At 39.7% G+C, this 23,530-nt stretch overlaps 1 long non-coding RNA gene across 3 annotated transcripts; it reads left to right on the forward strand.

Annotated features, from left to right (window-relative positions):
• Positions 1-254: 254 nt before the first annotated feature.
• On the forward strand, positions 255-3,483 carry LOC133800723 (uncharacterized). Of its 3 annotated transcripts, XR_009876580.1 has the most exons (5): positions 255-536; positions 610-791; positions 1,037-1,146; positions 1,975-2,030; positions 2,153-3,483. It is a non-coding gene; the product is annotated as an uncharacterized LOC133800723 (long non-coding RNA). The 3 variants fall into 3 exon arrangements; XR_009876581.1 differs by lacking the exon at positions 1,975-2,030 and having other exon boundaries at positions 260-536; XR_009876582.1 differs by lacking the exons at positions 1,037-1,146; positions 1,975-2,030 and having other exon boundaries at positions 275-536.
• The last annotated feature ends 20,047 nt before the right edge of the window (positions 3,484-23,530 follow it).

Raw genomic sequence — 23,530 nt, forward strand, 5'->3', positions numbered from 1 at the left:
TTTTGAGAGACAAATACTCACAAAAATCCATAAAATATTAATCTCTAATGTAAAGCTCATAATCTCATGTAGTTCAAAATTTAGGGTTTCCATAATTTTAAATGATTCACGGTAATTATCATTTATTTATATAACAAATTAGTAATTCTTCCATCCCTCGTTTTAATTTGAAGGACTTAGACCTTCATCGTTTTAATTTGTTGGTTCCATTTTTCTTTATGTTGGACGTTTTTATTTACATCTCTTGATGAGAAGGTGGTAAAATATCCGTATACCCCTTTTAACCCCCTAACAACGGCTTACCAATTTGCCTTTATTTTATTTTTTTTGTCTCATTTTCTCATATTATTTGAGAACTCCAAATAAAAGCTAATTATCTCCAACTCCAAAATCACCATTTGGACGAAAAAAAATCCTAAAATTTCTTGATCATTGGTCGATTGGCTTCGTTGGTTGGTGTTAGAGGTCGGGTATAGAGAGGTTGAAGGTTCTTATGCCGTGGGTGTAGCCCTTTCGTTCATCATCGTGGGTTTGAGGTAGCAAAATTTCTAAACTTTTTTGGAAATTTCTAAACTTGGGTTTTTTACCAGAATCCCTTTTCTTTTACAGGTGGGATGTATGGTATTCCCCCAATGATGGATTGATATGGATTAGGTCTACCCATGGAGTCTGCAGCTAGGGTGTGTATTGAAGTTTGTTCTTCTTGTTACTTATTAGAATTGGGAAGTGGGTTTATATGTGCTAGAATTCAATTTTGCCTTACGTGATGGAAGTAAAAATTAATTATACAGGTGCCAAACTTCTGCTATACTGTTATTTTGAATTTGATGATTCATTTTGGCTTATATGATATTTATTTATGTGTTTTTTAAATTATTTTTCTTTTCTTTTTAATCGAGGTCGAGGACTGGATTTTTTCCAGATGATAAATTATAAAACAAATGTGCAGATCTATTATTTAGGATGATTGTGAAAGTAGTTATTTATTGTGCTCTCATCACTAAAAGAATTTATTGATCTTTTATTCACATTTTAGATGGCACATGTGATAATGAGCGGACATTCCCAAAATGTGGAAATATTAATTTCTCCTTTAGAACTATTTGCAACATGAGAAAATGCAACACCCCAAAGCCTGGCTCGCAGGTCTGCCTGCACTCTCTTTATTGTTATGGTTAAAATTGTTACATTTTATTTCACTAGAGACAACTCTCAGTAATATATCTATATATATATATATATGCAGGGATATGTTTTTTGAGTCTTTTTTTTTTTTGTTTTTTCTTTAATTTGTTTTTTCTATTAAATAATATATATATATATAATATAAACTGATTATATTCTATTATTTGAAATTGTATATGCACAATATATATTATATTGTATTAAGTATACATGGTCATTTTTGCGTGGATGCACTAAGTCATTTTTCTTTTTTGTTTTTTATGTTAAATAGTATATATATATATAATATAAACCGATTTATATTATGTTATTCGTAATTGTATATGCATAATATACATTATATTGTATTAAGTATACAGGGTTATTTTTCTTTTTTGTTTTTTTCTTCATTTATTTTTTCTATTAACCAATATATATAATATACACTAATTTGATAGGCTTGTTGCTCGAGTCATACTATGCTGGTGTGTTGATCACACATATACGGTCATTCTTCTTTTTATAAACAAAAAATAAATTATTAACTGTGAACTATTTATTTATATTATTATTTAATTTTTTCACGAGTTCAAAACAAAAATATATTATTTTTATAAAGAGTAAAACGTAAAAAAAAAAGTAACACTGGTACCGGGTTGCTCGTGCCTTTGGCACGAGCCACTCTCACTAGTATATATATAGATATTTAAAATTTGTCTGATAATATGATTTTCTCTTGCAATGAAGACATCAAATTCTGACAAAATTTCAAGTAAGTTTGCTAATAATCAATTTCCTTCAAATCAACAGCTTTTTGCTAATAATCAATTCAAGCTACTTACACTAAGGTTAAGAGATCAACTAAGGTTACACATTTTTGTTTTTATAGATTTTTGTGTATCTTTTCCCTGATGGCTTTTGAATTAGTTTATTTTATTTTTCTATCTATCTGTTGCATCCTTTAATTTAAACTTATCTACTGTTCCAGTGAATTCTATAACATGTTTGAGGGTTGAGAAGGTCCAGAGTCATCTAGCATTGCTCAATGAGGGTGCCTAAAAGTCAGTCTTTTCTTCTTTATGTTGCAACAATTGTTAAGTTACTCTACCTTCTCATGATATGTGTCAAGTTATTGTATTAATTGCAATGATATTTGACTATTTGTGATCTTTGTGGATCATACAATGCATCTTGTGTCAGCCAAATTGTTTAATTTTTAATAGTTAGGTCATGTACTTTTAGAATATACTCGTATGTTCTAGTGGGTATACTATCATGCATGTTAGAAATTTTCCAGTATCTTAAAGGTTGCTATGGTGGTCAACCTTTTCTGGTTTTCTTTGATCCTAAGTCTCTTCAAACCTTCTTTAAGAAATTGATTAGCGGGTGCTTCTGTTAGAAGATGATAAATCTAAGTTTGATTTAATTTATTTGGTGATTAGTCAATTGCTCATAGGATATGTATGGGCTGAAAGTAATTCTCTTCCCATTGTTTTGTCTATGATCTGTTGGTGGATGCATAGGTAAGGTCTTATGAATCGTATTTATAGTGTATTGAGCTGTGTGGTTCGACTTTTGGTTCATGGTATTTATTTTTATCAAATGTCATGGTTTTCCTTTTGGTGCTGAAAATGGGTTTATATAACTGAGATGAGATTGGTTTTCTAATATGGTTACCAGTTGATTCAAATTTAGGGGAAAAATTAGGGAATATACAAGGGATGCAAAGATTTTGATGGATAAAATTTTATTAATGTTAGTTCTTCAAATTCAAGTCACTAGTTGCAGTCTTATTTTGTTACTATGGTGACTAATTTGTGTTAAATGCATTAAAAATAAATTAAAAATATCATTTTTATGTTTCCAATTATTGGTGATTGTTTTTCTTATTAATTGTTGGATCTATGATGTTTTTTCAAGTCATTTTTATTTTGTTTACTTAACTCAAACTCAGACTTTTGTGTTTGGCTACATTGCTTCGAATGATTGAAAAGTATTGTGCAATTCGTCTTCGGTTCTGTATTTGAAAAGAAAAGCAAAGTTAAGGCAGAAAAAAAGACCATTTCTTTCTCTCTAGGAACATTGCCTATTTTATGACCACACATCAAATTTCTACGTCTGTATCTATGCAAGTGTTGCTATGAGCTTTAATATGCTGAAAATTGGAACTATAGCTTAGTGCAAGTACTTCATCCATTGTCAATATATGTGTCTATCCAACTAATGAAGGGATCAACAATCCCTATCTGCTCGTAATTAAATAGCTTTTTGAATCTTTTGAGAACATATATAATGTTATGTAGTTTTTTTAGAAACAAAATTGTCATTGTAGGTTATTTTGTATTTAATTTTTACTTTAAATTAAATTTTCCAAATGTACATATAACCAAAATAATTTGTATTGTTATTATTTGAATATTAATTATAATTATTCATTATATAATCATCAAAATTTTGTATTCTAATTGAAATTACACTATTGATCTAATAATGTTTAGAAATAGAATTATATAACTAATATCTTGTCGCTACAAATACTAATTCCATGTTCATCAACTAATATTTAGAAGAAATTATATTATCTAGTAGTCAAATTGCAAGCCAAAAATTAGTGATTAAAATATTTAGTAACAAATTAATATTACACAGTGACAACATTGTAAAGGTTGTTGAAATTTTATTTAGTATTGAATTATGTTCTAGTTATGTTGACTTAAGTGGTCAAAATGGTCCAATTAGTGTTGATCGCTTGATTCTATATTTTTCTAAAATTAATATTATTTATAGTTCATTAAGTTGTTTCAAATTTAATACTTAGAAGTTAAAATTTTAAAGCAAATTGAAGTCTATTTTAGAAACATAGTTAGATTGATTTTTAATTGATTATGACAATCAATATATTAATAAATCTTATTATTTTATCCTTAGGTGGATTCTGAATTTTTAGTAATTTTTCATCAAACTATTAAAATAATATTTTAGTTAGTAAATTTAAATATCTCAAATATTTCATTTTGTTGCCAAAATTCTCATCATTATTGGAACTAGGGTAGAATTGAAATAATTTAGATTATATAAGTTCCTTTCGGTTAAATCTTATGCTTACACTGTCTTTATACTCAATTAAAAATTCATGCTCTTTTGAGTTGATAAATATTAAAGTGTGCCACTTGTTGGTCTAACATCTTCAATTAGTGTTGATCGACATCGATCTTACGCTGAGGTAGTTGTTTATAACAAACTTAGCTAATTATGTTGTATTTTAGACCTAAACAAATGTCGGATTTCCAACTACTATAAAAATTTGCCATCAACAAGCTTCATTGTCCAGTTAACATCCAAATTAATTGGTTCTAAACTCGAATTTGGAATTCAAGTAATTTGTATGTGAACTTGGAATTCAAACCAAACTCACATACAACTAAAATGCTAAGCAAAATTAGTATTTTGGAAATTGAATATAATCATATTATATAAGATTAAATAGATAATGAGCAATCATTATCGTCTTTATTATTTCTATAATTTTAACACTTGTTATAATCTGTACATATTTGATTGTACAACATCAAAGACTTAGAAGTTGGGATTCACAAGTGGTTATGTGAATAAATTGAAAATTTTCCATGAAGTTTGTTTACCCAAAAAGCGGCTCCTGATGACGTGGTAGGAGTGACTTACACGTGGCTGTCACGTGGCGGTTTCAAGTAAATGAATCATATTCAACCATCAACCAGAAAATTATAGATTCTTTAAGCGTCACGCTTAGTGTAACGCCCTACTTCCTTAGAGCCGTTACTAAGTGAGTTTTAAGACAAAACAGTGTGCAAAGAGCTCGCTAACCGAGGTTTTTAAACAAAAGTGTGACTAAATAAAAGTTAAGGCTGTAATCTTAGAAAAATGCGTCGTTTCAATAAAACTTCTAGTATTAAACATTTGTGTTATCCAGATGTCCGGATAGCGTTTAGATTGATGTCCTTGGGGAAGAAGAATTGTCGATGTCTTTCACGGTAGGTGACCAGAGCTCGCGGATGGACAGAAAGGCTTCGCCTCTCCCGTTTAGTGTCCGGATTACTCTTCCAAGCAAACACAACACGGAAACTCGTCAACTCTCCCGGACTCCCGAAGGGGTTTCCTTCGGGGAAGCCCCTTCCAGGAGAAGCTCTTCGAGTGGTCTCCGCGGAAACAGTTCCGTGCCTCGCACGGAACAAAACCAAACGGTCGAGTCCTAGAGGAGGCATATTTGGAATGATATCCGCCTGACACAAGATCCCGCCTGACACGCCCGTCAGGTCAAAGCCGCACACATCCCAGCACGCCTAAGGGTACCTTTTCGCCTACTGTTCCGCTGACAACTTGGAGAAGACGGCTGACTTTGTGTGTTCCCCATACTTTCACGTAAATATACCCACATAGAGTCTTGTAGCCATGCTACTACAGTAATTGTATCCCCCATTTATGGCTGGTGTAATTAAGACTCATGTACGGAGAGAAAAATCCTAATCCGAAACCCTAGCTATAAAGACCCCTTCATTTTACAAGAAGAAGGACGGCCAACAAATCACATAGCAAGAACTCTGCTAAAATCTCTCCAGCTTCTTCTTCTTCAAGAGAACCCGAGAGAAACATTGTGAGTGTGTGAAGTTCTTGTACACCAGCCATCTTACTGTAATCCTTTCCAAGTATAATAACATCGACTCGTGGACTAGGGCTCGTTAACGCCTGAACCACGTAAAAACACTGTTTGTTTAGTTACATTTCAGCACTTCTACAGTTCTTATCTTTTTATTATTCTGTTTGTATTCGTTTCCGAAAAACTCGGTAAACAATTTGGGATCCCAAAATAAGGTTTGAAAACTATTTACATCTTGAAATGAGTTTACAGTTGATTGATCATAAAAATCATAGATTATTACAGCCATTTTCGAACAAACCCCCAACCAAAGCAGTCGGGCAGGCCAAACATGTACGCGTCGCTTCACGCTCTCCGTACTCATGGTTGGTTGACTCAGTCTTTGCCCTACCTGCAACACGGAGCACCCGTGAGCCGAAGCCCAGCAAGAAAACTCATGCAGAACATAACATATGCCAATATATATAGTTAATCATATCAGATAGCCCACAGATAAACAAGTCAACCATTAGACTAAGCAAACACGGCCAAGCCGCCCCAGAGCCTTACCGAAGCCTGGGGTATCGGTTCTCACCGCGAGGATAACTCATGTATCCCTTGGGTCCCACCCTGAATATAGCATAACACATGTATCCACCGGGCCCCGCCCTGACTATAGCATCCCATGTGCTAGGTGTTACTTTCGGCCCCACGGCTGCCCCGGCCTACGCCGTACTCGGCCCTTGCCGTTCATTTCATCATAATCACACATATAGTACATTCGAAATGAACATTCACACACATCACGGTTAATTTAAGGTTAAACATTTACACATAATACAATCCGGGGCCATGCCCTACAATCACACAGTGGGGCCATGCCCTATTATCGGGTGTTACGGTTTTCTTACCTTAATTCCAAATGCTTTAAATAGAAAAATGACGGCCCCCGAGCACGATCCACTTCCCGAGCACTAGCTTAACACCTAGTCACAACCAAGATAAAGGATACCAATAAGATTAATCTCAAATGAGTTTCTAAACCAAGTTCTAGTCCCCGGAACATTGAACTTCACCAAAAATATAAAAAGATTCAATCCCGAGCACCCGTGGTTAAATTCCCAAGCTTAAATTCTCAAAATCCCAAAATTCCTTAAGCGCCGCGGCATGGCCCCCAAACAGGGCCACAAAATGCCCAGAAACAGGTAAGGGTCGCGGCCCTACAAGGACCATGCCGCGGCCCGCCCTCCATCCTCAGCACATCTTAGCCTTCAAGGGTCGCGGCCCTCCAAGAACCATGCCGCGGCCCGACCCTTCGAACCCAGAAAAACCTACCATTTTCAAGCTTAAAACCTCACCTTAAGCCATCCCAAAGCTCCCAATTCGAAAACAATTAATAATCACAACATTAGGATGGTATAAACAACACAATTCCACCAAAAATCCACCTTAACACTCACCAAATCCCAAATTCCAAATTTCTGAAATTTCAAACCTAAAACTCAAAACCAACCATGGAAATTCTCAATTTCAACCATCAAACTTTAATTTAAACCTTACCTCAGTTGTAGAATCGTTTCCCAAAGGATCCCATGACCTATCTTCAAAGTTTCAAGCCTCAAACTCCACCTTGAATATCAAAATCCATAAACATTCACAACCCAACAAAATCTCAGAATTTAACTTGAGAAAAGAATTAATTGCTTACCTTTACCCTGATTTGTTCTTGATTAACTCTTGAGCTAAACCTCCAAATCCCACCATCAATTTTCAGAAATTCAAGCTTGATTTCTCCTAAGATTTCTGTGGATTCATGAAAGAAAGAGGAAAGAAAGAAGAAGAAGAGAGGGTGGAGGCTGGGTCGGTTTCTCTAAGTCTCCAAATGGTTTATTTGTTTTGTTTTTATAACTTAAGCTGGTTACCTCAAGGTTCGGGGTACCAAAATATCCCCGAGGCAAAAATGGTAAAATCCCCCAGTATTCCCGCCTAGACATCCTAACCTCAAATATATCTCCAATTATTTATTTTCATAACCCAATATCAAAAATACTCCTTGACTTGTCCAAAGTCAATCATAATGCCCCGTTGTGACTTTTCCCCGCTATCCAGCTCTAGGATCGCCTCGTGCCGAAAGTTACAAATCACGGATATACCCACATACCACTGTGGTCTCAAAAATCATCACATATTAATACAGTTATGCCCAACATGGCCAAAATTACAATTATGCCCTTCTAACACAATCCGGGCCTACATGCATACTAATATACATAGTCATGCATCTCAAATAATCAAATAGTCACATAACACGCTTTAAATCATAACCATGCATTTAACTCATAAAATCACACATAAATCCCAACATGCCCTCCTGGCACACTAATCAAGGCCCTTAAGCCTTATTAGCGATTTTGGGTCGTTACAACTATCCCCTCCTCATAAAAATTTCGTCCTCGAAATTTATCCAAACACATCAGTCAGCAAACCCGCAACTCTGACCCTGAATCCCAAGGTCCACCGCCTTTATTTTAGTTTCCAACAACTCTCTTCCAGGCGCAACAATCTTGCCCCACAAGATCTTGTCTAACGGCCATACACTCGATAGCCTCTCGTTTACACCGCAACCCTGCTGAAGCCTCAGGGTCTGCCTAGATTACAATGACCAATTCATTGTCTTATTCCTGATTCCAGAGATACCCAAAAGTCATCACCTCTACCAGGTGGGATCAACTAGTAGGCCTCGCTGGCCTAACCCTTAGTACAAGTTCAGAATTTTATGTTGAATCAAGAGTCAGAACTCCCCCTTCTTTCTCTGAACACCTTACAGATCCTCGTCTGTTATTGTGCAGAGATGCAGCTCTTTCCTTCCGAAGCTTTGTTTCCTCGTAATTTAACAATTTACCAGCTCTTATGCTTTCAAATAGGCAGACACTCCTGCCTTAAGAGTTCCAACAACCTTTTTGACGCTCTCTCTGAACCAATGCCAAATCGTAGTATTCACTATCCTTCACCTCTTACCATGTCCTATGTCGTGTTACTTTAACAAGACGCCAGCATTTGCCACCACGACCAACTCAACAGGGATTACACTTCCCTTAATACCTCAAGTATTCGCCTACTCAGCGCTTAATTCCTTAAGATATCCGATAAGCTTTCAGACTGCCACTTCACTTGCAATCAACTGATAATCCCAGATTCCCACTCTGTTCTTTTCGTTCTCCAAATCCATTCCAAAATTTAAAATACTATAGGGTCTCAATTCGATATCATCGATGCTCCATCCTGAAACCAGTTCACTTGACCCAACCACATTAACTCCATCAACTGAGTTAAAACTTTTCATGTCCAAACACCTTACTCAAGGTCTAAAGTGGTCTATTCCCATCATACACTACCACATCACTTAACCCCTCAGGGTGCAAAGGAAAACACTAGATTCCGTCACCCACTCGACCCTCCCGGTACAACGTACCCTAGGAGGTGGAATGATATCCATTCAGAATTCTCATTCATAAACCAAATCTAATTGGATCCTTCATCCATTCATGGTAACCCAACTTGTACTACCTGAGCAGGGTCCTTCCCTGCTTCAACTCAAGCCAACACTTGAATTCCATAGATCATTGACACTCACCAGCTAATCATACCTACTAGCATTACGCCAAACTCAGTCGTCGCCTTGTCCACTCTATTACAGTCTATGGCGCCATCCCCTGACTGACACACGCCTCACAGCTAGGAGTTCCGTCTCCAAACATATCTCCCCTCGCTCAATCAAGGATTTCAAACACTGATCATCCGTCTGTTACTTTTCACCACCTCTGTGTCTCGACGCTATCTTTCTTACTAATACCCAAGACTCAAGCACCTTATAATACGCGTAACTGTTAACTTAACACTCCAAGTATATCAACCACGTTCATTCTTTCACCTCCCGCAAGGTTCGATCCATCCTCGCGTCAATTATTCCTGGGCGTGTCCAATCGTGGTACACTCCCACATATCCATAACCCTACCATAGATCAGGTCCTCTATGCAATCACTCTTTACTTAACCAAAACACACGCAAATTCCATCATCGTCCGTAACCAATCAAATCTTACCTTGTCTTCTGAATTTCTTTCTGATTTGACACCACTCAATCCGTCTAACCTCAAGTTTTACTGTTCTCCTCATCTTTGATGTAGAAATCACCGGAGGTGCTTATGCAGTAGATGACGCGCTTACCAGTCTTGTTGTGCTTTCTATTCTTCAGACGTTCTTCATTAGCTTCTTTGTGACTTCAGATCAAATCTTCTCATACCTGTCCTTTCTTCTTGCAGCTGTAATCTAAGAACTCCTGACGACACCCAACTAACACTCCGTAGAACCTTACCTGAGACTCTGCCTTCTGGGTACTAACGTCTTCAGCATAATAATCAGTTGCTCACCATTTCCGTCTGGGAGTAATCCACATGCACTGCTCATGAGCTTGAAGGGGACTTGCCCACACCGTTCATGCATTCTCTGTCTAAAGAACTTACCTGTGCCGCTGTAGCTTGAACCATTCCAGAATCTTTGTTACCAACTCCTCACACTCTAGCCGGCGCAACTAGACAATCCACGAAATGTCTCTATCCTTGGTTTCCAACTGGCAATAACCAGGTCGTAGATCAACTCTTGGGGACATCGTCCCATCTTGTATCCAACATTGTACTTTTCGTCCTAACCCGACGATACTAGCAATCCTCGCAGTATAACACACTAGCTACACCAGGCTCAGATTCCTTCGATTGCTCCAATAGACTTTTTGTCGGCCAAAATCGTCTTCTACAACATCCCTTATACCAATCCTATCTGTAGTCTGACCTTGAAGTATTCCCTAAATCTTTCTTTGCATACCCACATAACTTTCCCACTGGTTAGCTCTGTCTCCTTTACGTACTCCAGATGATATCCTCAACAATCCATCTGCCAGAGTTTCTAATTCCTTCTCAATAAGTATAACTGTCCTCGGCCTCTCAAATGGCACCTTTGAGGAAACTTCTCTATGTCCATCTCCCTCTCGGAACATTCTCAACACCGAGCCCTTCCAGTTCGTTACATGCCCAAAGCATAAGCTCGTCAGTTAAATACTCATCCTTGAGGACTCAGCCTCGAACCTCGAATGTATCGATGCATTCCAGTTCTCCGTTTCCCGCACCATGGGAAATCCATCCTAACATCTCGAGTCATTCTACGTAGAAGTCATGTCCTCACCTGACCTCCTCTCAGGTGGCATCCTCTTCCTCATGTGCATACCAATTAACCTCCTGGTTCCTGTCGCCATCTCGATAACTACCTTTTCGATCAGGCTTCTTTCCAATCTCAATCTAGGTGCCCAAGAACTGTTTGGAGTCCTTTCTACCTCAACAATTGAGAATCCAACCTTGCTGCGCTCTAGCAATAAAAGTACCATCTTATCAATCAGACCTTTCCGCCCTTCTTGGCGAATCCAGAGGCCACAACACTATCTGGGGTCCCTTCAACTCGATTATCACAATTCTCTTCACTAATTCCATCAAAGGAAACACTGCCCCTGCGGCTCTAGCACTCATGCTCTAATCATCAACCATCAGTTCCTCGAACAACATGGCTGTAACGACCCAAATTTCCTAATAAGGTTTAGGACCTTGATTAGGAGGCCGGGAGGGCCATAATTGGTTTATTGTATTATTATATGATTATATGCATGATTGTGTGGGTCATATTATTATATGATGATAAAGGCATGCATGGGACTATATACTCTGCTGTGAGGGTATTATGGTAATTTGGCTCATTGAGAGCGTAATTGTGTATTTGTGTGTATATTGGTAGGCTAATGTTGAGACCACATTATTATGTGGATATATTTGTGATCTGTGACTCGAGACGATCCTAGCGAGCAAAGTGGCGAAAAGTCATGGCGGGGATTTATACCCGGCTCGGGGTGAGCCTAGGGGTATAAATGGGAACTTAGTGAGCATATTGGAGTCTATTGTTTTTAACATTGAGAAATATAATTGAAGATTAGTTAGGTATCGGGAAATGTTAGAGACACTCGAGGAGTTAGCGGGAATTGGGTAAAATGACTAAAATGCCCCTAAGTGGATTAAAGGGTTTGGGCTTAATAGGGAGGGCATTAAGGTCATTTGGCCTGCAAGGGATATATATGCTGAGGCTTTATGTTAGTGGGAATTGTAGAAAGTAATAGAAGTCTGGAAGAAAGGAAATAAGGAAAAGAAAGAAAAGAGAAAAGGAAGGGAAAACAGAGCTGTATTCTCTAAGTCGGTTTATGTTTTCTTCACCAATTTCTTGAGGGTTTCTGGAGTAAAACTCAGAGGAAAGTTAGTCCAATTAAGCCACAAGGTTACTGAGCAAAGATTGAGGATTTGGCAAGGGTTTAGCAAGATTAGGCCATCACTTGAGGTAAGGTTCTGTAATCTCTTCAGTTGCTGGTTTGGTTTTTGTTTCTGGTTTTTGAGCTATGGTGCTAAGTTGAATTGGATGGAACTTTAGGGAATTCAGGCTTAAGACTGAGGAGAAGCAAGCCAAGAAGGTTTAGAGACAGCTTGTGGTCGAAATTCTATCAAAGGTATAAAGCCTAAACTCTAACTTTGTTGTTCAGCTGGATTTGATTGAGTTTTGGAGCTTAGGAGTGGCTATGGTGAATTCTGAGTTTGTGGATGCATGTGCTTGAGTTCTAGATGTTTGGGGTGCTTGGGATGAGTGGATTATGGTCATGAGGTTGTTTTTGAGATTGGGAAGGAGTTGGAAGAGTTTTGGTTCGAGTTGGTTCGAGAAAATCGCAGAGGAGGAAAATTGGTGTGAGTCTGTCTGTGACTAGCGCTACAGCGCTAGCCTTTGGGCGCTGTAGCGCTAGGCCAAGTTTGCTGAGGGGACTTTGGCTTCTGTCTGTAGCGCTGTAGCGCCCTCCCAAGAGCGCTGTAGCGCTACCCTGCTTTCTGAAGGGGATTTTTGGGTTGTTTGCAAGGGTTTTTGACCTATGGTTTGGGGTTTGGTTCCACCACCTTGTTTGGTGGAACTAGGAATTCCCGGGGGCTCGGGATTGGCCCCGGGGCTAGGTTTTAAACTTGGGGATTTATAATGACTTTGGCCATGATTGTGATTAGGTAAGCGCTAGGGCTCGAGTGGGATCGTGCTGAAGGAGTCGAGGGATCAAAGCTGGTGAATTGAAAGGTAAGAAAGCTGCACCTGATTATGTGGTTAGGTTGGGACTAAGTGTTCCCTATGCTTGTATGCATTGTTATGTGAATGTGATTAACCCTGTGAACGCGATGGGACTAAGAGCTCCCTCCATTTGTATATCATGTCGTGTGATGGTGTTATTATGCCATGGGACATGCGATTACCGGCCTAAGGGTGTCGGAATCAATATTTGCGCACTGGGGCGCGGCTCGGCCACTGGTAGCTGAGGCAGCTTATTTATCACTGAGCTCGGTTAAGCTGGCCGGAGTCAGTGAGTATTACACTGGGGGCGGCCCTAATGAGCCGAAGACAGTGTGTTAAATAGAGGGTGCGACTAAGGGCGCCAACCCTGAATGTTATTTGATGGTTATGACAACCTATTGGTTATGAATGTGAATACTGTGTTATGAATATAGTTGGTTGATTGTTTGGATAACAAACTGTTATTACTGATTGGATAAATGTTATGAAATATCGATGAGCATTGTGAAATATTAGATAAGTGTTGCTGATCCTGCTATGTTACTATGCTTTCTTGCTGGGCCTTGGCTCACGGGTGCTACGTGGTGCAGGTAAAGGCAAGGGTAGGCTGAATCAACCATGAGTTGGAGAGCTCTGGGGGCGAGGTGTACATTGTCAGCTGCTCGGCCGCCACGGTCGAGGAATTGTACAGGAACGGAAACCTAAAATGTATATTTTGCCATTAGAGTGGCTTAAACTATTTGTAACTTCTAGAATTTGTTGTAACTAAGACACCTAAACCCTGTTTTAAGTCTCTGTGTAGTAAACCGTCATTTTTAATGAAAATAGCATGTTTATGACCAAAATCTTTTTTATTCTTACTCTGATAATGGTATAGAATTTGCACTTTGTCTGAATGACTTGGTTAGCAAGTCTTGCACTATTTTAATCACACAGTGTAGCGGTCTTGGTTATCCAGGGCGTTACAACTTGAAATTGTAGTGAATACATGAAATTGTATGCTTAAGTGCTTGAATAAAATATGAGTGTATTAATTGGTATGATTGATAGGGAGCATGAGATACTGATAGGGCATGGCCCTTGACTGCTGTGTGATGATATTAAGGCATGCTGATTAGCATTGCTCTTGCATGAGGATGAATACATGGATAATGATGATATATGGATTGCGGGTTATTGCATGTTTAAATTGAATTTATATGCTATACCTTTTTATTGGCATGGCGGGCATAATAGGTATGAATGCATCTAGTGATAAAGAAATTTGATAATTTATGCGTAATATTGATGTTTGATATGCTTTATATGTGTTTAATTGTTATGGTTATTTGGATCTGCCTTGAGATGGTTTTGGGTATTAACGTCAGGGCTGAGGAGTTTGGTCGGTGAAGACAGATTAATTCAGGGTGTGTGTGCTGAGAATGGTTAACTGGACTTAGTTTTTGGTTTTGGTAAGGGTAGAAGATGACAATTGGGGGTTGGAATCCTCCACCTGCCCCTGAGATTCGCGGCAAATGTTTGCTGATATATGAGACAGGCTGTGAGGTCTGATAGAATGGATTGGATGGATGAAACAGGCAAGTTACTGAGGAGGAACAGATAAAAATTATTGTATGGAAGTATTATCCTCTGGTTTCGAGGAAGGTTTGGGGTTTGTTCAGGAATCAATTAATGAATGGGTGTGGCTAATCCCGTTCTTAGTGATATGAGAAGGATAAATTGGGACAGAGTAGCAGTACTAGGCATTTGTGGTAAAAGAATGTTGAAAGTGGTAAGATAGCAGTAGTATATATTGCTGAGTTTGGTGGGTTGGTCGATCCACTTTGGGTTATGGTACAAATGGATGTAGCCGGAGATGACCGGTCATTTGTGAGTTAAACTCTGAGAAAGCTGTCTGTGTTTGGGCAATAGAGAGAGGGCCTCATTACTTAAGATAAAAGGAATACAGGTGATGATATTTTCGTTTGTGGGAACTTAGTAAGTGTGGTTACTCAGTGGTAGGCAGAATGAGAACCTTTGGTGGTTTTATGGCTCCTGGTTTGGATAGGAAAGATTGGGATACTTTACTCGTTTAGAGCCCAGAGTTTGTTCCTCGGAAGTGACCAGTGGATTGGGTAGCCTTTGCTTTGGTTGGGAAAAGAGTTGAAAGGATTGGTACCGTGCGTCTATTAGAAAGGATTCAGATGAGTATTTGTTGAGGAAAGTTAATATGTTATATAAGGGACAACCCTGGACAGTCATGAGAACTCCTTGAAGTATATTGATTAGACTGAATAGAAATTAAATTGATCAGTAGGGATGCAGATGAGAATGTAGCTTTCGGGTACAGTTCGGAACTTGGGTATGGAGGGATTTGGTATCAGGGATGCTATGAGGAATGATATTAGGTTGGCTTGAGGAATTATTGAATCACCTGAAAGGGGTGCGGCTTGTAAGTGTATTGAGCAGAATATTGTGTCGTGGGACTCGTGGATATTGCCTGCTAGGGATGAAGAGCTTAAATGCCTCGCTACAAGACCGGATGATGTCTTCAGGAGTTGGTCATCGATCTGGTTATTACTAGATAAGGATCAAGGAAAGAGACATCTCAGGAATTATTACTTGTACCGGGAGGGGTGTGATGTATTAATAGTAAGGGTTCCTAATCGCTTAGTACTTCAATGGCATGGGCAAGTCTGGTAAGCAGAGGATAGAGAAATGACATGGATGGGTTGCATTCAGATTCAATGGTAATAGGATAAACTACTCCCCAGCTAGAGGTAGAATGTGAACGACTACTATACTGATGATATCACAACTGAAGCAGCAGGGTCAGAGGTAAGGTTTCAGAGGGTCTTAACTTCACTCTTCAAAGGTATTCAAGGTTAAGCTACAGGAAGGGAAGAGATCAGGTACGAAGGGATTTGATTGAAAGCACGCTAAGAACAATGAACATATCAGTTACTACTTGAAGTATCCCCGAAGACAATCATAACCTAAGGATTTTGAGTATGAAGAGTTGGTCAAGTATAGGGAACAGTGATGGGTTGTAAGAAGGGAGCAGTAACTCTTGAGTTTAAAAGGGGAGATCCTCGCAGTGATTAGCATTTGTACCTGGAGTGGGAAATCTGTTGCAGGGGAAAGATTAGAACCTTAACTAGTATGATGGACACTACTTGAGTTGTATCAGTGGGTTAAGATAGACTGGATTAGTTTGTGGGATTCCAGGTGAGTATCCAAGAAATTTGTTAAGGAATACGTCTGCGTAAAGAGATGGAATGATGATAAGACTGGTGTCAGTAATGGAATCAGATCTAAGACACTGTATTGAATGGTTTAACAAGGCAGAGAGAATTAAGGTCTCAATTGTTAAGTAGGATGATATTCTTCAGGGAGGATCTTTGATCTGGTTATTACCAGCTAGAGATCAGGAAGAGTTAAGGGTCTTTGATCTGGTTATTACCAGGTAAGGATCGGGGACAGTTAGGGATCTTTGATCTGGTTATTACCAGCTGGAGATCAGGGAAGAGAATAGGCAAGAGGTTGCTACTATATTAGATAAGGACACAGAGGATGCTGAGTTATGTGTTGAGGGTTTGGTCAAAGCCAAACTATTCTTGTGAAATAGGTGAAAAGATTATTCAAAGGTTATCTGAATTGGACACGGAATTGTCTCGATTGGTGGCATAGTGATGTATTTTGATTGGAACCTTGTCAAGGTTAAGGAATGCCTTGGAGGTGGGAGTTTCCTTGGGCAAGCGCGGTGGTGCATATGTCTGAGCCAAGTTCTGCATCTTTTTACAGATTAGAATCGGTTGCAGAGTTGTTATGACACTCCAAGACAGGAGGAAAATGATGGTCTATGCATGATGTTGGTTAAAGGATCCGACGAGAACTAGGATGGAGTTCCTAGCGGGCTTGATAGCTAATTGATATTTGGAATTAGTATCCCATGAAGGGTCAAGAAGGGCGGTTAAGGAAATCCCAGATGAAAGGAATTAAAGGCAAGTCTTAGTTGAGTTAGATAAGGGTTTTGCAGTGTTATGAATAAGTATATCATGATATAAAGATCAAATCTGGACTCGAGTGGACACCGAAATTACATGGAAATTCTGGATGAATCTCGTACTACTCTTTTGGTCTTTCCATCAAGACGTTAGGGAAAAGGTGCCATAATTTGAAGGTTTTGTATTGGAGGCCTAGGTAGAGAGGAATATAACAAATGAGGAACGAAATTCTTAACCTGATAGCAGTTCGTGATAGGCATTGCAGTCTTTGGGTGTGTTATAATGGGAATAAGGAAATATCGTGTTAGGTATCGCAGAGAGGTTGCCAAGACAGTTGGGTCATTATGGATCAACATCTAAGAAGAACTTGCTTTTATCAGTAAGAATAATTCATATAGCTGATCAGTATTCAGAACTCTAAGTGAGATGGATGGTAAGCCTCCATGGAATTCAAGGATTAATGTCATTGAATAAGGACTTTATTTTACCCTCAGGTCTTGGGAGGATTAAGAAAGGCGATGAATAGATAATCGGTATCTGATGAACTTTATTATTTTCAGACTGATGGTAAATCAGAGAGAAAAGGAGTTACCCAGTTATTGGAAGAACACTTGATCAAATAGAGAATAATAAGGATTGTATATCATTCGTTTGTTGGAATGAGATAAGTCAGACGTTGTATTTGGATCCGGAGGTAGTTCAGGGAATCATTGGGATTATTAAAAGGTTAGAGCATGGAAATTCACTTTTCAAAGTAAACGGAAAAGCTTTACTGAATTGGGAAACAGGAGTATGGAGTTCCAAGTGGAAGATGGTATCTTCCTTAGGATATCACCAGAGATAAAGGGGTGAAGAGCTAGTTGAACCCCAAAGTATTGAAACAGTTTAAATCCAGGAAAGGATTAGTGAGATAGTTTTTAAGTTGATCGCAGTATTAGGCACTGTTGGCTGCATGCGGTGTATTCTGTACTTCGTGTTGAGGGCATGGTTGGAGAAACTCATGCATTGACTGATAGAAATCTGCAATTGAGGTGGAGTTGTTCCGTGTGAAGCGACCAATTCAGTTATGGGATAGAAAGAAAAAGGTTTTAAGGAACAGAATTGTACCTTGAGTTGAGGTAACGTTGAACAGTAAGGTCACAGAATGACCAGAGTAACTGAAATCAGTTATGTAAAATCTATATTCCGGGTAGTACAGATAAAATTTCGAGGACGAAATTTCTGTAAGGAGGGGATAGTTGTAACGACCCAAATTTCCTAATAAGGTTTAGGACCTTGATTAGGAGGCCGGGAGGGCCATAATTGGTTTATTGTATTATTATATGATTATATGCATGATTGTGTGGGTCATATTATTATATGATGATAAAGGCATGCATGAGACTATATACTCTGCTGTGAGGGTATTATGGTAATTTGGCTCATTGAGAGCGTAATTGTGTATTTGTGTGTATATTGGTAGGCTAATGTTGAGACCACATTATTATGTGGATATATTTGTGATCTGTGACTCGAGACGATCCTAGCGAGCAAAGTGGCGAAAAGTCATGGCGGGGATTTATACCCGGCTCGGGGTGAGCCTAGGGGTATAAATGGGAACTTAGTGAGCATATTGGAGTCTATTGTTTTTAACATTGAGAAATATAATTGAAGATTAGTTAGGTATCGGGAAATGTTAGAGACACTCGAGGAGTTAGCGGGAATTGGGTAAAATGACTAAAATGCCCCTAAGTGGATTAAAGGGTTTGGGCTTAATAGGGAGGGCATTAAGGTCATTTGGCCTGCAAGGGATATATATGCTGAGGCTTTATGTTAGTGGGAATTGTAGAAAGTAATAGAAGTCTGGAAGAAAGGAAATAAGGAAAAGAAAGAAAAGAGAAAAGGAAGGGAAAACAGAGCTGTATTCTCTAAGTCGGTTTATGTTTTCTTCACCAATTTCTTGAGGGTTTCTGGAGTAAAACTCAGAGGAAAGTTAGTCCAATTAAGCCACAAGGTTACTGAGCAAAGATTGAGGATTTGGCAAGGGTTTAGCAAGATTAGGCCATCACTTGAGGTAAGGTTCTGTAATCTCTTCAGTTGCTGGTTTGGTTTTTGTTTCTGGTTTTTGAGCTATGGTGCTAAGTTGAATTGGATGGAACTTTAGGGAATTCAGGCTTAAGACTGAGGAGAAGCAAGCCAAGAAGGTTTAGAGACAGTTTGTGGTCGAAATTCTATCAAAGGTATAAAGCCTAAACTCTAACTTTGTTGTTCAGCTGGATTTGATTGAGTTTTGGAGCTTAGGAGTGGCTATGGTGAATTCTGAGTTTGTGGATGCATGTGCTTGAGTTCTAGATGTTTGGGGTGCTTGGGATGAGTGGATTATGGTCATGAGGTTGTTTTTGAGATTGGGAAGGAGTTGGAAGAGTTTTGGTTCGAGTTGGTTCGAGAAAATCGCAGAGGAGGAAAATTGGTGTGAGTCTGTCTGTGACTAGCGCTACAGCGCTAGCCTTTGGGCGCTGTAGCGCTAGGCCAAGTTTGCTGAGGGGACTTTGGCTTCTGTCTGTAGCGCTGTAGCGCCCTCCCAAGAGCGCTGTAGCGCTACCCTGCTTTCTGAAGGGGATTTTTGGGTTGTTTGCAAGGGTTTTTGACCTATGGTTTGGGGTTTGGTTCCACCACCTTGTTTGGTGGAACTAGGACTTCCCGGGGGCTCGGGATTGGGCCCGGGGCTAGGTTTTAAACTTGGGGATTTATAATGACTTTGGCCATGATTGTGATTAGGTAAGCGCTAGGGCTCGAGTGGGATCGTGCTGAAGGAGTCGAGGGATCAAAGCTGGTGAATTGAAAGGTAAGAAAGCTACACCTGATTATGTGGTTAGGTTGGGACTAAGTGTTCCCTATGCTTGTATGCATTGTTATGTGAATGTGATTAACCCTGTGAACGCGATGGGACTAAGAGCTCCCTCCATTTGTATATCATGTCGTGTGATGGTGTTATTATGCCATGGGACATGCGATTACCGGCCTAAGGGTGTCGGAATCAATATTTGCGCACTGGGGCGCGGCTCGGCCACTGGTAGCTGAGGCAGCTTATTTATCACTGAGCTCGGTTAAGCTGGCCGGAGTCAGTGAGTATTACACTGGGGGCGGCCCTAATGAGCCGAAGACAGTGTGTTAAATAGAGGGTGCGACTAAGGGCGCCAACCCTGAATGTTATTTGATGGTTATGACAACCTATTGGTTATGAATGTGAATACTGTGTTATGAATATAGTTGGTTGATTGTTTGGATAACAAACTGTTATTACTGATTGGATAAATGTTATGAAATATCGATGAGCATTGTGAAATATTAGATAAGTGTTGCTGATCCTGCTATGTTACTATGCTTTCTTGCTGGGCCTTGGCTCACGGGTGCTACGTGGTGCAGGTAAAGGCAAGGGTAGGCTGAATCAACCATGAGTTGGAGAGCTCTGGGGGCGAGGTGTACATTGTCAGCTGCTCGGCCGCCACGGTCGAGGAATTGTACAGGAATGGAAACCTAAAATGTATATTTTGCCATTAGAGTGGCTTAAACTATTTGTAACTTCTAGAATTTGTTGTAACTAAGACACCTAAACCCTGTTTTAAGTCTCTGTGTAGTAAACCGTCATTTTTAATGAAAATAGCATGTTTATGACCAAAATCTTTTTTATTCTTACTCTGATAATGGTATAGAATTTGCACTTTGTCTGAATGACTTGGTTAGCAAGTCTTGCACTATTTTAATCACACAGTGTAGCGGTCTTGGTTATCCAGGGCGTTACAATGGCTCTCTCTGCCATCCACATACAGACGATAACCTCATACCTCAGCGCAGCCCAAATACCTTAGACTATTCCCGATCTCAAATCCTTAAATGGGTCTCCATCAATTCCGGATACATCTGCCAGTAGAAATTCCCGAAATGAATTATCCAATTCACCGGACCCATTGATTTACACTGTCGTTACCCTCAACAGTCCAAACCAAACTTATTAGTCCACCCGTGTCCACAGTTCAAATCATGTCTTTAAAATCTCTTCTAACCATTCATCATCTAGGTTATTTCCAACCCATTAAGCCAGTACCTCAGCCCGAGTACCAATTCCAGGCATCCCTCTGCCTCAACATTTAACATAACCCTCTAATCAGGATCTCTCATCCTCTTAACCATGGGTGGAATTAACTCTGCTCATCTATTGATAAATTCCTTGTCAACTCGAACCTTCCTCAACACTAGAGGATAACACCCTAAACCCCTTTCATATAGTACCCTTATCTGTCCATACCTCACAGTAAACCAACACCGGTAACCTTACTGTTAAAACCTCGAAATTAGCTATTTCCCCAGAGAAATTCGCTGATCACTTATCCCATCTCGACTAACAAACTCCACAGCTTACCCACACACTAGTGACCCTCTGTTGCTGCATCCAGGGATAACTGGAGATCTCCACTCCAACTTATATCTAGAACCCCCTTTTTAACACAATATCAGATCCCCAACCCTTCTAGGGACCAACAATTCGAGTTCATCTGTCAAAGCTGACCAAACTCCTGAACTCTGTGGTTCCTACTCTGAACCAAACCGCATCCAGATCCAAATATCCACAGATGTCATGCACACACAAGCATAATTAGGCCAAATCCACAATGTCACACATTTAGCTACCAGATTTAACATCACTAAGTATATCCAGGTCTCAACATGCTTCATACAAGCAAATAAACGGATATAACTTATGAATTTAATTCAGAAAATTAACCACATACACTCAATATGTAAACCACTATGCCAATATTCATCCATATGCATAATAGTATTATTCAGCATGCATCAATCTCAACATGCAATAATCAAGGGCTCAGCCCAACAGCATCTCCTTCATATGTCAACTCATTTCTCAAGCTCCATATAGATAAGCAGGCAAACAGGGCAATCAAACATATATTCAAGCATATTAATCATTCATACCAACCAACCCTGAGTCGAGCTTGTCACTGACAGCGAGCGTACATGTTCGGTCGATCTCCAAAACCAATAAACCTTGGCTCGCTCTGATACCAAGTTGTAACGCCCTACTTCCTTAGAGCCGTTACTAAGTGAGTTTTAAGACAAAACAGTGTGCAAAGAGCTCGCTAACCGAGGTTTTTAAACAAAAGTGTGACTAAAAAAAGTTAAGGCTGTAATCTTAGAAAAATGCGTCGTTTCAATAAAACCTCTAGTATTCAACATTTGGGATCCCAAAATAAGGTTTGAAAACTATTTACATCTTGAAATGAGTTTACAGTTGATTGATCATAAAAATCATAGATTATTACAGCCATTTTCGAACAAACCCCCAACCAAAGCAGTCGGGCAGGCCAAACATGTACGCGTCGCTTCACGCTCTCCGTACTCATGGTTGGTTGACTCAGTATTTGCCCTACCTGCAACACGGAGCACCCGTGAGCCGAAGCCCAGCAAGAAAACTCATGCAGAACATAACATATGCCAATATATATAGTTAATCATATCAGATAGCCCACAGATAAACAAGTCAACCATTAGACTAAGCAAACACGGCCAAGCCGCCCCAGAGCCTTACCGAAGCCTGGGGTATCGGTTCTCACCGCGAGGATAACTCATGTATCCCTTGGGTCCCACCCTGAATATAGCATAACACATGTATCCACCGGGCCCCGCCCTGACTATAGCATCCCATGTGCTAGGTGTTACTTTCGGCCCCACGGCCGCCCCGGCCTACGCCGTACTCAGCCCTTGCCGTTCATTTCATCATAATCACACATATAGTACATTTGAAATGAACATTCACACACATCACAGTTCATTTAAGGTTAAACATTTACACATAATACAATCCGGGGCCATGCCCTACAATCACACAGTGGGGCCATGCCCTATTATCGGGTGTTACGGTTTTCTTACCTTAATTCCAAATGCTTTAAATAGAAAAATGACGGCCCCCGAGCACGATCCACTTCCCGAGCACTAGCTTAACACCTAGTCACAACCAAGATAAAGGATACCAATAAGATTAATCTCAAATGAGTTTCTAAACCAAGTTCTAGTCCCCGGAACATTGAACTTCACCAAAAATATAAAAAGATTCAATCCCGAGCACCCGCGGTTAAATTCCCAAGCTTAAATTCTCAAAATCCCAAAATTCCTTAAGCGCCGCGGCATGGCCCAACCATGCCGCGGCATGGCCCCCAAACAGGGCCACAAAATGCCCAGAAACAGGTAAGGGCCGCGGCCCTACAAGGACCATGCCGCGGCCCGCCCTCCATCCTCAGCACATCTTAGCCTTCAAGGGCCGCGGCCCTCCAAGAACCATGCCGCGGCCCGACCCTTCGAACCCAGAAAAACCCACCATTTTCAAGCTTAAAACCTCACCTTAAGCCATCCCAAAGCTCCCAATTCGAAAACAATTAATAATCACAACATTAGGATGGTATAAACAACACAATTCCACCAAAAATCCACCTTAACACTCACCAAATCCCAAATTCCAAATTTCTGAAATTTCAAACCTAAAACTCAAAACCAACCATGGAAATTCTCAATTTCAACCATCAAA

The sequence above is a fragment of the Humulus lupulus genome, chromosome 9, assembly GCF_963169125.1.
Source record: "Humulus lupulus chromosome 9, drHumLupu1.1, whole genome shotgun sequence".
Taxonomy (NCBI): domain Eukaryota; kingdom Viridiplantae; phylum Streptophyta; class Magnoliopsida; order Rosales; family Cannabaceae; genus Humulus; species Humulus lupulus.